The following is a 13,258-nucleotide window of genomic DNA, read 5'->3' as shown; positions in this document are numbered from 1 at the left end:
CTTAGCTCCTGCGTCACTAACTAGTCTTCTACCACGCTACAACCCATCACGCCCCTAAGGTCACAAAACGCTGGACTTTTGATAGTACCTAGGATAGCAAAGTCCACTAAAGGAGGTAGAGCTTTTTTTAGCATTTGGCTCCCAAACTCTGGAATAGCCTTCCTGATAATGTTCGGGGTTCAGACACACTCTCTCTCTGTTTAAATCTAGATTAAAAACACACCTCTTTGGCCAAGCATTCAAATAATGCATCTCATAATTTTGGACTGCAGTTATATCTGATCAAATGTGCATTATTATTCTTTAACTTGGGTTAAACTAAATATTTTTACTTGGCTGGAACAGCAGCTACGCTAATTATGTCTCTAATTGTTTCTCTGTTTCTGCTGGATTTACATCCCGTGGTAACTAGGATTTACACAAGCTCCAGTCTGGATCCAGAACACCTGAGAAGAGATGATGCCAACCCCTCAGAGGACCTCAGATGATGCTAACCCAGAGACAACATACACAACTAACACATTTTGCTATAAGTTTGATTGCATAATTGCTGTTAATAGTGTTAATCGCCTGTTTGTTTACGTCTTTTTATTGATTTTTCTGAACATTTCTGCTAAGTTATATGCACATGAACTGACAGTCACCACTGATTACTTGCTAAAGCCAATTTAACAAAATTAATTCTAATAAAAATATCATTTTAAATAATAATATCGCAAAAAATACATTATAAAAACATACTACAAATAAATATACTAGTATTAATTTAATTTGATTTGTTTAAAACAACTGAAATACTATTTGGCCAGCGTAAAAGAATGAGATCAACTCTACTCTAAAATATATCTGAGAACACTTTAAACCATTTTGTTTGTATGGATATTTTCATATATTTATCATAAAACATAATAAGGATACTGGATAATTTTTAGCAATAAAAATTTATTTGTATGGCACAAATGGCATTATAGTCCCCATCTCATATTTCCTTAATGTCTCGGTGTTAAACATCGTGTCACGTGCATGGGAATAAGCATGGAAAAGATATGCAGATGAGGTTATGCATAGTTAAACAAGGCGCTTGTAAGCTCCATATATGGTGATTTCGGGAGGAGTCGGGTGGAGATGCACGTGACGCAGCACAATCTTCCCCTGACTGGGATTTATAAAGGATTTTTTGCGCAGGTTCTGGCTTTTGTGCCTACATACACTTTTAGGATGAAATCTACGGAGAGTTTTATAAATGAGACCCCAGAGCTTTAACCCTTTACTGATTTTACTTTTATATGGTATTGTGTAAATGAGTGACAGAGACATTTTATTTTGTGTGTGTTTATTAAATAAAAAAGATTGTGTGTGTCTGTTTGTGAGTGTGTATATATATATATATATATATATATATATATATATATATATATATATATATAATACAATCTGATGTACAATTAGTAAATAAAGTTTAATTTACTGCAATTACAAAATTTGGAGTATAATGAAGTGAGGTGTGGGCAAGTATGGTAACCCATACTTGGATGGGATTGATGCAGAACACAAATTCCAGGTGCAAACACAGTTAAAAAACTTAATGGCTGGCTAAATGGCTTCTTTATGTACAGCAGTGGTGCTATATAGCACCGTTCTTTATAGATTGCAGGTTCTTTATAGGTTTTTTTTTTTTTTTTTAGAGTGTAGGACACATCCTTATTTGATAACTGTTTTATTTCCTACTTTGGTTTATGTATATGCTTTATTTTTTTAAGAATAACTGTTTTATATTTTCAAAGCATTGTTAGATGCCACTGTTTCCTGTCATAGCTATGCAAAGATTTGATTTCAAAAACAGTATCATAGCTATTAAAGCAGTTGCTTGTTATGATTTTATAAATAAATAAAATGCATACTTTTCAGTGAAAAGAACACTGAGAGTGTAGGTTGCTTCTGGTGTTTGGATTTGTACTTCAATATAATGAGCTCCAAGTTTAAGAATAGCCTACACAATTTTTTTTTTTTACTCTCTATTTAACAGCATTAACTTACAATGAAATACATCTTCCTTCAGGCAGACTGAATGTTTTCCTGCTTTGCTAAATGTTGGGTCAGTTTGTGCGAGAGTCCCGCGTGCTGTGAAGCGGGAGCAGCTGACGGGAGGATTCCGCTTGGTCTTAAAGCCTTCCGCAAATGCCTACGGTCACAAATAACAATGATTTTGGCAAAAATAATGATTAGTTATCAATTGATAATTTGTTATTATTTTGGTTTAGTGAAAATAATAATATGGGCTGCGGGGAAAATAATGATTAAAAAAGAGTAGGGCTGATGTGAGTGCAGGCATGTTTCAACCCAGGAACATGACAATACACCGTTCCTCACAAGCCAAAAACAGACCGAGTTCAGCTCAGCTGGAGGGGGTTGGGGTAGTTCTGTATAACTTGTGGGGGTCGAGATAAAGGTGTGAATCTCTTGCTCTTTCATATGGACAGTGTCTTATGAGGGTATCAAACTTGCAGAACAGGTTTTAGGACAACTTTGAAGAAAGGTTTGATCCACTTCAAATGTTGACTACTGTATAGAGTAATAAAGTTTATTAGTTATTATAACTTAATTTCAGAGGAAGTGCCTTAAAAAAAAAAAAAAAACTGTTGCATTAGGGCTGGGCGATTTACAATTTAAATCGATTTTTTTTGCCTCCCTACTTAAAATCAATATTCAAATGACAAAGAAATTGTTCAAAACAAGTTTTAATTTAACAATATATTATATTTTAATACTAGCCCATCATGCATCTAACCATCCACTCGGCGTTAAGAGCTGTTCAGATTAAAACTGGCAGCACCGCAGTGAGTCAGTGTCATGGACGGAGGACAGACCAAGTGTAGGCCTAAATCAATTTTCTAGTCTATATTTTCATCTCGTTATGCCGCTGGTTTAGTTTATGTATTTATTTTTATTTCTTATATCAATTATTTGTAAATATAGCAGACACTGTCTAACCTTGTCTACATCTCTCTCACTCGGCAGTACAGTAGGCCTATGTGAGCCGGCAGCAGAGAGTATGTGAGAGTGGAGCAGCAACAATTTCCCTCCGCACTCCGAGCATTTAATAATCACTCCGCTGCGTTCATTGATACCAGAAACACCGCTCCGCACTCGCTCCGTGGCTAAAGTTGAAATGTTATGTTCATAATAGCTTATAAAAATAAAATCAAAATAAATAAATAAATAAAATTACAGGAGAGTTTCAAAGGGGATGAGGCTATTGTGTGCAAACTTTTTGTCCTACCAAACGCCAAACTAATAAAATTGTCAGCATTAAAAGGTATAATTGCTGCTTTCTGCTGTGCAAATTTTGTTTGTGATGAAAATAACAGTTTACATTTTCGTCAGTTATTTTATCTACAGATCGATGCATTTCTTACAGATTTCTGCTCATTCAAAATCAGATACAGATGAAGTACTGTAAGATTACATTTGTTTGAATGCATTATTGCGACAGCGACACATTACGTGTGAATGTGCTGTATCTGTTTAAATCATGCTTTAACCTGAAAATAATCAGTAAAAGGAAGACAAACTCCCCTGAGAACTAGCCTGTAACATCCCACCGACTATTGCCGTCATTATAATCTTCTGATCAGAGAGATTATGTGTATCAAGCTATAGCTAAATATGTTTTATCATGCGTGAATTCTTGCTAAATATGCAGTTATATTACGGGCTGTTGGCATGAATTGTACTTTGTGATGGAGGCGGTTCTGGAAGCGAGTGAAAACCACGACGCTCCGACTTTTAAAAAGATCCTCTCCTCGTTCCAGTCAGAATCACTCCGCCTCAGCTCATACTCTGCTCGGCAGCGTGTCTCAAACGCCAGCTGGGAGGTTGAGCCCAATCATTCTCAAAACATAAAATATCAATTTTATTTCAATTTTCGTTTTTGTGCTTCAGAGGAAAAATCAGTGTTAAGGCATCTCTCCATTACAGACCTTTCTGAAAGAAGAATTTATGCAGACGCGTATAAAATGCTTTAAAAACTTTAACAGAGATGTCTAGAGGCTATTTAATAGGTGTGCCCCCCACGTAAGATTTTTCTAGTTACTATTTGTTTATTTGTCATTATTCAACTAATTGCAGGTTTATATTAAATTTACAACTATAATCCAGCCTTAATATATTCCGCGCTTAAGAACATGCATTAAGTTTGTCACAAAGCACAGGCAGAAGTAGCCTAATAATAGTGAAAAAGGAGACATTTTAATTATTTATTAATAAACAAATGTTTTCTTGTTGTCGGCTGCAAGATGAAATTCACAGTGCTGCCTCTCTCCACATGAACAGCGCCTTTAAACAGAAAAAGTACAACCTTCACAGATTACATAATGCTTTCGTTCTGAATTGATTCGTTTAAAAAGACATTTCAAGTTTTCTGTAGATATATTTCTCATGTATGTGAGGCGCCACAATTTTCAGTTATTTCATTATCAGGAAAAAAAATGCATTGATCGAGAGGGCGCCTCCCTGTCATGCACGCGTAATAATTTTTGCACAAACACTTGAATATGAATAATAATTCACATTTTGCATATGCATTGCAAAGTAAATAATTTTTTACATGCAATTATCCAAAATAAAAAACAAAACAAGATTTGTAATGAAGATAAAATATGTAGACAAATAAGAATAAATGCTACTCAGCATCATGCAGAGCAAATCTTGCACTGATATTTTACAGGAATATTATACAAACCTGCATTTAAATGCGGCTGCAATTTATTTATTTATTTTTACTTTACTTAAATTATTACGAAAGCAAGTAAAGAAGACTCCATTTAAAATCACACAATTAATCAATCAATTAATCTCTTTTTTACATCTTACATCGTGTGCACTTTGTTGATAAGTGAGGACGTTTTATTAATCCATACATTCTTTAGAGTTTCAATGATTTAGTTAAATTAATTTATTCGTTTCTTGTTTTAATTAGGCCTAAATAATGGGAGCGAAATTATACAGTGCCTCATGTTTTACTAAAATAAAGACAATAATTTATAAAACACGCAAGCCTAGCTCACAATAGGCTATCACTTTTAATGCACCAATGCAAAGTAAACCACATTTTCTTTTTAATAATATAACACATAATTCATATTATATAAATAATACAGCACACTATTTAAATGTGTCTAATCTAAAATATGGTGTAGAGAAAATATAAGCACAGGCACAGGCTTGACATTTATCCTGCTTGAATTTGTTCTAAGAAACGCACATTTCTTCATAGGGACTAAACTTTCATCTGTGAATATTAAATATTTTTTCTTTCATTTTCCCCAACTGCAGTCAAATATAACACTTCGGTGAGGCAAAGCTGACGTCTATTTGCGAAAATGTGCTTTGATGTGCTTGTTTGAAAACTTGTGATTAAAGCACCACTCAGCGGTCAAAAGCTGCAAATGCACTTTGCAGGCGCGTTGGCCAGTAATGTGTGGCCCAGTAGAACCAACGTTTTGGATGGCCACCTACTGTATGTACCAACAGTGCATTCCTTTTCTTTCATACAGTAAATCACTCTGTACAGTGTTGCCCAATACCTCCATGATTTTCTTGTGTAGTCCAGGCAAAATGATTCAGAAATACAACTGAAAAGTTCTGTTTCATACAAACTTACACCCACAATCAGTTAAAAAAGGAATGCGATTGTTCAAAACAGATGATATCTATATAGGCAAACGTGAATATACATGAAAATATGCAAAAATGTTTTCATGCGTAACAATGCAGTTTGTAAAACTTCATGTAACAATGAATAAAGTTATTCACAGAAACAAGAAAATGTCAAATAAAATGGCAATAAAACAAAACAATTCAATGTTTATTTTGACTTATGCAGTTACTTGTTAGTTTTCCCTTTGAGTGAGTTGTTACACCCTGTCAAAGGTTTGGCCATGGCATATGGCTAATGTCAAAAACTGTTTTCAGGTGCGCTGAGGGAAATGTGATTGTACGACTGCAGGCGCTGACAATAGGAAAACAAACAGTGTGCTGTGTGTCACAGTCATGGTGGAATCTCACATTTATGACAAAGTCCTTCTTTTCACTAGGCAGAAGGGGCTTGTGTCCCTGTGTGATGAGCCACTGCATGATTCGTCCAACAGTCAAACTTTCTGGAGCAATATTGTTGTTGCTTGGGCCATCTTGTTCTTAAAAAAAAGAGATTAAATGTAAGTCTGGATAACTAAAGGAAGGCAGCATCTTTTTAATAGTTTTTCAATAGTTAATAGTTAATACAATCCCTCAATTAAATCACATTAACATGTAAAGCATAGCCCCTTTTTGGTTCGGGAGCAGGGGGTGTTGAAAGCCCTGGCTGTCTGTAAAATTTAATGAAGCAGTGTTATTCTAGACGTCATAATATTAAATCTCACATTTTACATCAAGATTCTGCAAAAGAAACGTTAAGGCTTGTGAATTTATTGGAGTATGTAAATTCATAGCTAGCCATTTCCACTGTGCGCTGTATAAAATTACTGCAGGACAGCAGAAGAAAAGCTTACTACTGCTATATTATTCAATATTGGCTAAAACACACCAGAATCCTCAATTTCCTGAAGATAGTCCTGGAAAAAGTTCATGATGTTTGTTTCCATGCGGTGTTTGGCAGAACCAATCTCACTGAAGACAGGGCGGCTGTTCTCCAAAATGAAGACTGCATCCACCTTTAAGAAGAAAATACATTTCAGTCTGCATTCAACATAGTAATTCTTGCAGAAAAATAAATGCTTAATTAAAAGCAACCAGAAACCCATGTCGAAAGCTACTAGGACGTGTTGTTACAATCCCCTATGAAGAATCTGCACTTTTTGGAGCGAATCCCCACATCCTTGAGGAGCCTGGTTGTTAAAATGACTAAAAACTCTCCACATCCAACCTCAGCAGGAAACACCTGAGTATGCCAGCCGTACAGTTCTGCCTCAGCTGCTAGCTCTGTGTACTTCTGGCTTTTCCATTCATATGCTTCCCCAATGGCAACCTCCCATGGTACTGTAAGCCCCAAAATGTACAGGGACTTCTCTAAGTTGACCACAAAATCAGGTCTGGCCTTAGAGTGGTCGAGACAAGAATGTACCTTATTATTTTCTCTTGTAACAAACAGTGGTTGGCAAAGGTCTTGATGGGTCTTCATGATCTTTGGTAGTTCATAGAGCTGCAGGCCTTTTCTGAGCTGGTCGAGCATCGGGATGAGTCTCATGGTGGAGTGAAGTATAACAGCTCTAATAGACAATATAAAAGTGTTTCATCAGGAGATTCTACTTTTGTGGTAAAACTGTTTACTGTAGGAAAAAAATATAATTGTTAAATTATAATTTGGCAACATTTAAAACTGGTTTCACAACATAGCTTTGCAAGAAAAAAATTCCAAATCAAGTCACAAATTGTGGTACAATACTCCCTTGCCATAATGAAAACCAAAAATGTTAATATACCTTATTATGCTGTCCCTTTTATCCACAGACACGATTCCAGTGTATCCGTGAGTCACAATGTCACCAATCTTGTGCAGCTGATGTTTATCATCACTGGCTGTTTATCTGAAAGTCGATAGGTGTTAAGTGAAAGTTGTTCTCATTGCATAAATGTGCTCTACGGTCAAACAAATGTAGTGTCGTCTGCCTCAGCTCCGAAGAATCACACTCACTCTGGGGTTTTGCTTTCAGAAGAAAAGACTTTATTTCAAGGAGAATAAAGGCGATAGTTCCTTGCAAGGAGATCTCCCGAATGTTATGTGGTATCTCCTTATATACCATATACAGGGCGTTCCCAATATCCCATAATTTTCCTTATGCTTACAATTCGATCCCCAGAGAGAAGGGGCCCCCTATTTAGTCTGGTAAGGAGAAAGACCCTTTTCCCAAATGTTTCTCATCTGGGTCTGGACATTCTGGTCAATGTAGGCATCTTTCTTCCTATACTACAACCATAGGATTATAATGGAATAATAACTATAGACATATGTGGCTAAATTCACCTTGATTATACTTGATTAATAGAAAATCTTATTAATAAAAATCTTCTATATTTTCCCCCCTTTGAGACTTAGTAAGTCTCATATTTGATTATTTTTATTCAGAGTGCTACTCCATAATCCAGTCTTATTAGTTAACACTACCTAGTGACTAAATAAGTCACACTGTATTATTACCAATGACTAGATTATGTAATTTCACTCTGGGGAGCAACAGGACCAAACATCTCCTTTCCACAGTTGACTAGGAGGGAGTAAAAGATCAACCTCCCCTAAACCCTTTCTTTAATAGAAAATAATGTTATAAGCGTGAGGGTGTAATTGGTTCAGCACTTGCCTGTGGTTGTCACAGTTGTGTATAAAAGGACATAAAAATGCATACAAAACATAACCCATTGAATATCACAAGATTATAATAATTGATCTTCAGCCCAGATACTCTATGTATCGTAGAGGGCCACCCTGGGCATAAGTTAGGCTAACACTTACACCCAGGGTATGGTTCATCTTTAGACCTCTTCATGGAGTCCTCGTTAGAGTCACTTGAACTATCATCAAAAGTTTGTTCATTTAAGTTTAGTTTGTTTAGCCATCCTTCATAATATTCCTTTAGGCTCCTCTCTGTGATAATTTGTTGATTATTTGGGACTTTTTTATCACTTCCATTTGCTTAGCCGTGGCGTTGGCGATTAATGTTCTCAATATAGGTAATACACAACAAAATAACAATCCTCCTACTAGTATGGCAACTCCCAAAAACATTCCCAGTTTAGCAAACTATGCTCCCCATGCTCCAAATTTCAAATCAATCCAGATCTCCAAACATAACACAGACTCCTCCCTTGTCCACCAAAAGCCAATTAAGAGCCTGTCTGTTTTGCCATGTCATTCTACTTGTTGCGTGTACTTGGTCTCCTAACAAGGTTAACGCATCATCAGTATAATTAATGAATCTTTGTTGATTATAATAAAATGTAATTAATCCAATCTGCATTTTTTGTTTGGTGTGATCCAAACAAATATTGACTCAAAACCTGTTTTTATTTCATCTCTTGCCTTGAATTCATTAGAATTCCTCTCGGTTTGCACAATTGAGTCTAAATATACATTGGGGGTCTGGCTCGTAACCTCTTTTAATTCTGTTGTCTTCCCTACTTGTGCTTGATTCTGTTCCCCCATTGTGCCATGTTAACTTCTTGAAGTAATCGTACTCTTACACATATACCTTTCCATCCTACTGGTAAAGGCAGTAATATCTCACCTCCTCAGATCCAAAAGAAATCTGCTATTATTAATGATTGGTCTTCATAAATTTCTATTGAACGTAATGAAATAGTTTGATTTTCACATTCATTAGGCGTTATTTTACTTCCGTTAGTTGTTCCAAGTGCTAACAGTTCTGGAGCTCTAGAAGGAATTCCTGATTTCCAAGAATTTTTCTTATCTATGTATCAAATAATAGCACATTTTCCTTTAAATTTGCCCACATCTTGTGTTCCTTTTTGGTTTATGTAAACACTCATATTCCTGTTTATAATCTATGCTATACCATTTTGGAATCTCTACTTTCCGTTTTCAATTTTTATTTTTTGGCTGACATCTGAGTACTGACACCAAGATCCCAGAGTGGTCTAAAAAAAAATAATCTGTTAATTTAGGATTTCCCAAAAATCCTAGACATTCAACAAAACAATATGGTCTGGTAAAATCTGTTAAATGACATTTTCTTTTCCTGTTTCTCTAGCAGTAAAGGCTGCCTATTTATACAATTCATTATATTACTTTGTTTAACGGAGATTTGGAGCACAGCAAGCAATTTTCTTTTCCTGTTTCTCTAGCAGTAAAGGCTGCCCATTTATACCATTCATTATTTTTTGGCTGTATCCCATAATGCATCAATATGATTAATGTCTTCATCACCTTGAACATCATAATCAGTGTTTCTACGATTTTTGATTATCATTGGTTCTGTTGTGTTGATATCATTATCACTTTTGTTCAAAGGTTGAAAAGTCAATTGAAGGGAAGTCAGATTGCTTTCCATTGGTTGAGTTTGGGTTTGCATTACTAAATGCATTAGGCATAGGATGGTCTTAAGACATGTTGTCAGACTCATTCTCTGTCCTCTCCATTTCGTCTGACAGGATGAAAGGAGCTCCTTGTGGATATTTCTTTGTGCTCTCATCAGTTTGCACTTCATCATGTGTCTCTGATCTTTCCTCGTTACTTCCTCCTGCATCGTCTGGTTGTCTGTTTTCTTTCTTTCTGCCTTTCCATTGGGAACTCTAGTACAGTGGTTTAGATGATACCAGGTCGTGCTTCCCTCCCCTTGGACTGCTGTTGGGTAGCTCTCACCACCTTGTATCGGTCCTTCTCTCCTGGGCTGATTCCACTTTCTCTGGAATACCCTCAGATATACTTGGTCCCCTGGAACAACTGGACAGGCAGTCTCCAATTCCTCTCTGGGCTCTTTCCTTTTCTCCTGTAAATAGATAGCTTTATGTATGGCAGCTAATTTCTTCATATAAGAGCGAAGTTCCATTTGTAATTGCTCTAGAGGCGGTCCTTTATAGGGACCTCTACAATATGGCACAGGCATGGGTTGACCGTAAGCATTTCATCGCGGTGTTAAGTCGCGATGTTCCTGTTAGTTTGCATCGATAGCTCATTAGTGCAAGAGGTAATGCATCAATCCAATTAAGTTTAGAGTACTCTCACATATTTTGTTTATTTTGGCCTTGATAACTCCATTAACTCTTTCAACACACCCTTTGTGATTGAGGTCTGTAAATGCAACCTAGTCTCTGTTTTATTCTTAATTGTTGCAATACTTGCTTCACAGTTTTTTGTATAAATGCCGACCCATTATCTGAACTTATTTCTGATGGTATTCCAAATCTAGGAATTACCTCTCTTGTCAGAAATTTAATTACCGTTCCTGCTCCTAGATCTGCTGATGGTACTGCCTCCCACCCACCTGCTAAATCGGTCTATGATATCAAGCATGTATCTTTTGCCTTGTACTCGCTTTATCATATCCACATAGTCTAGTTGTAAATGTTTGAAGGGCCCCTTCAGGTATCGAATATGGCCTATTGGTGTCGCTATACCTTTCCTCACATTGTATTTGGCACAAACTTCACATGTGGACAAAAATTCATCCACCATTGCATATAAATAAGGGAGACCAATATCCTTGCTGTTTAATTTTTCTTACCACTTCCCCCCTTCTTAGCAATGGTCAAAACCACGCATCTGTGATTAGAATATTCAACAGTTAAGTAGGTGCAACAATGTGTCCTTCATGTGTACGCCAGATCTCCTGTGTGTCTTTTTTAGCTCCTCTTTGGAGCCACATTGATTGTTCATAGGGGCCTGCTTGTAAGTCCGCTGCATTGTTTCCCTGAATGACATAATCATTTCCTTTCTTGTGTGCCTGACATTTGATTATTGCTAGTCTTTTTGGTAGCATCATAGCAGAAATCAATTGCCCTATTTGTTCACTGTGTTACATGGGAGTCCCATCACTTTTTTTTGAAACCTCGTTGTTTCCACACTGTTCGGCCAGGATATGACATACACCATGAGCGTAAGCCGAATCTGTGAAAATGTTAGCAGTTTGTCTGGCTAACTGGAGAATGTTGTAAGAGATTTTAATTCTGCTAATTGAGCAGAGCAAGGCTGTACACAATGTTGTGATATCACAGATTCAAATTCTTTTTTGTTTTTTCTTCACTACTGAATATCCTGTATGATTTCCTTCATGGTCTCTAAAGCTAGAACCATCTACGAAGTAAGTGACTTCTGCTTCGGGGATAGGTGTTGATTCTAGTAAATGCCAATGACTCATTCACACAATCATGTGGTTTTCCCTGCGCCAAAGCACTAATTCAGCTGGATTAACTGTATGGCATTGTTTAATGGTAACATCTGGATATGTGAGTTATGAGGAATAGGTTAGAATTCGAGCTTGTGTCATGACAAATTTCCCTTGTTCTATTAATTCCACAATTTTGTGATGTGTATATATTGTTACTGGCACCTTTATGTTATTGTGGATGCTTTTTTCATAAGCATAATATACTGTTGCTAAACCTTGTTGGTAGCATGCGGGTATCCCTGCTACATTGTCTAACTTCTCAGGTTGTAATAGGCTATAGGCTGTTTTTTCCTCCCACTACAAGTCTTCTTGTATCAGTACATTTATGCATACCCATCAGCTCTATTTGGCTACATATAGATGAAACATTTTGTCATATTCTGCCGCTCAGGGCAGGGGCCTGTTGTAATTTTTTATTGTTTCAAATGCTAGTATGCATCTGTGTTCCATTTTAATGGATTGCTTAATGTTGTAACCTGCTTGTTTCCATGATCTCCCACGGCCCTGTCTTTATAGCATAGTCTTCTATCCAGTCGCACTGAAGCTCACGGCCCCTAAAAAGTCATCATTTGTCCTACTGTCTGAGGCAATGGTGTTTTTTACTTATGCCTTCTAATTGGCTGGAGCTATAGCTCGCGTCAAATGCAATCAATCTTCCCAAGTATTCAACTTGAGGCTGGCAATATTGCAATTTGTTTTGGACACCTTCTGTCCTCCCATGCTTAATTTTGTTAATACCTTAATTTAATCTTTTGTGACATTGTTCTAATGAAGTAGAACAGATGTCATCAAATCATCCATATATTGTAATAGTAAAATCGCCTATTATGAGATCTTCTAAATCAGCCTTAAGAATTTTATTGAATAAATGCGTGAATGTTTATATCCTGAGGGGAATTCTGGTGTATGTATACTGTTTACCTGCATATGTAAAGGCAAACAGATACCTACTTTCTGCAAGCGGCACACTGAAGTAGGCAGAGCAAAGATCAATTACGGTAAAGTATTTGGCCAGAGAGATATCGTCAGTAACGCAGCGGTTTGCCTCAGCTGCATATCTTCTGTTATTTCATTTATTGTTCGTAAATCATGAACAAGTCGCCATCTGTTTTGTCTGATTTAATTGGCAGGCATAATTGGAGTGTTAAGCAGCACCGTAGTTTCTTTACGCCAATACTCCCCGCCTTCACTCAACCTTCAATAGTGTTCTTTATTCCTGCTTCAGCATCTGAACGTAATGGATATTGTTTTTCAGGCAGACGCATCTGGCTTGCTGAACTCTTTAATGGATTTTAAGTTTTTTGATTTTAAGTGAATCCAATATCTGCGTCATGTCGCAGGACCATAGTTCAGTTGGTACC

The sequence above is a fragment of the Cyprinus carpio genome, unplaced genomic scaffold (assembly GCF_018340385.1).
Source record: "Cyprinus carpio isolate SPL01 unplaced genomic scaffold, ASM1834038v1 S000006503, whole genome shotgun sequence".
NCBI lineage: Eukaryota > Metazoa > Chordata > Actinopteri > Cypriniformes > Cyprinidae > Cyprinus > Cyprinus carpio.
This window is presented reverse-complemented; position numbering follows the sequence as displayed.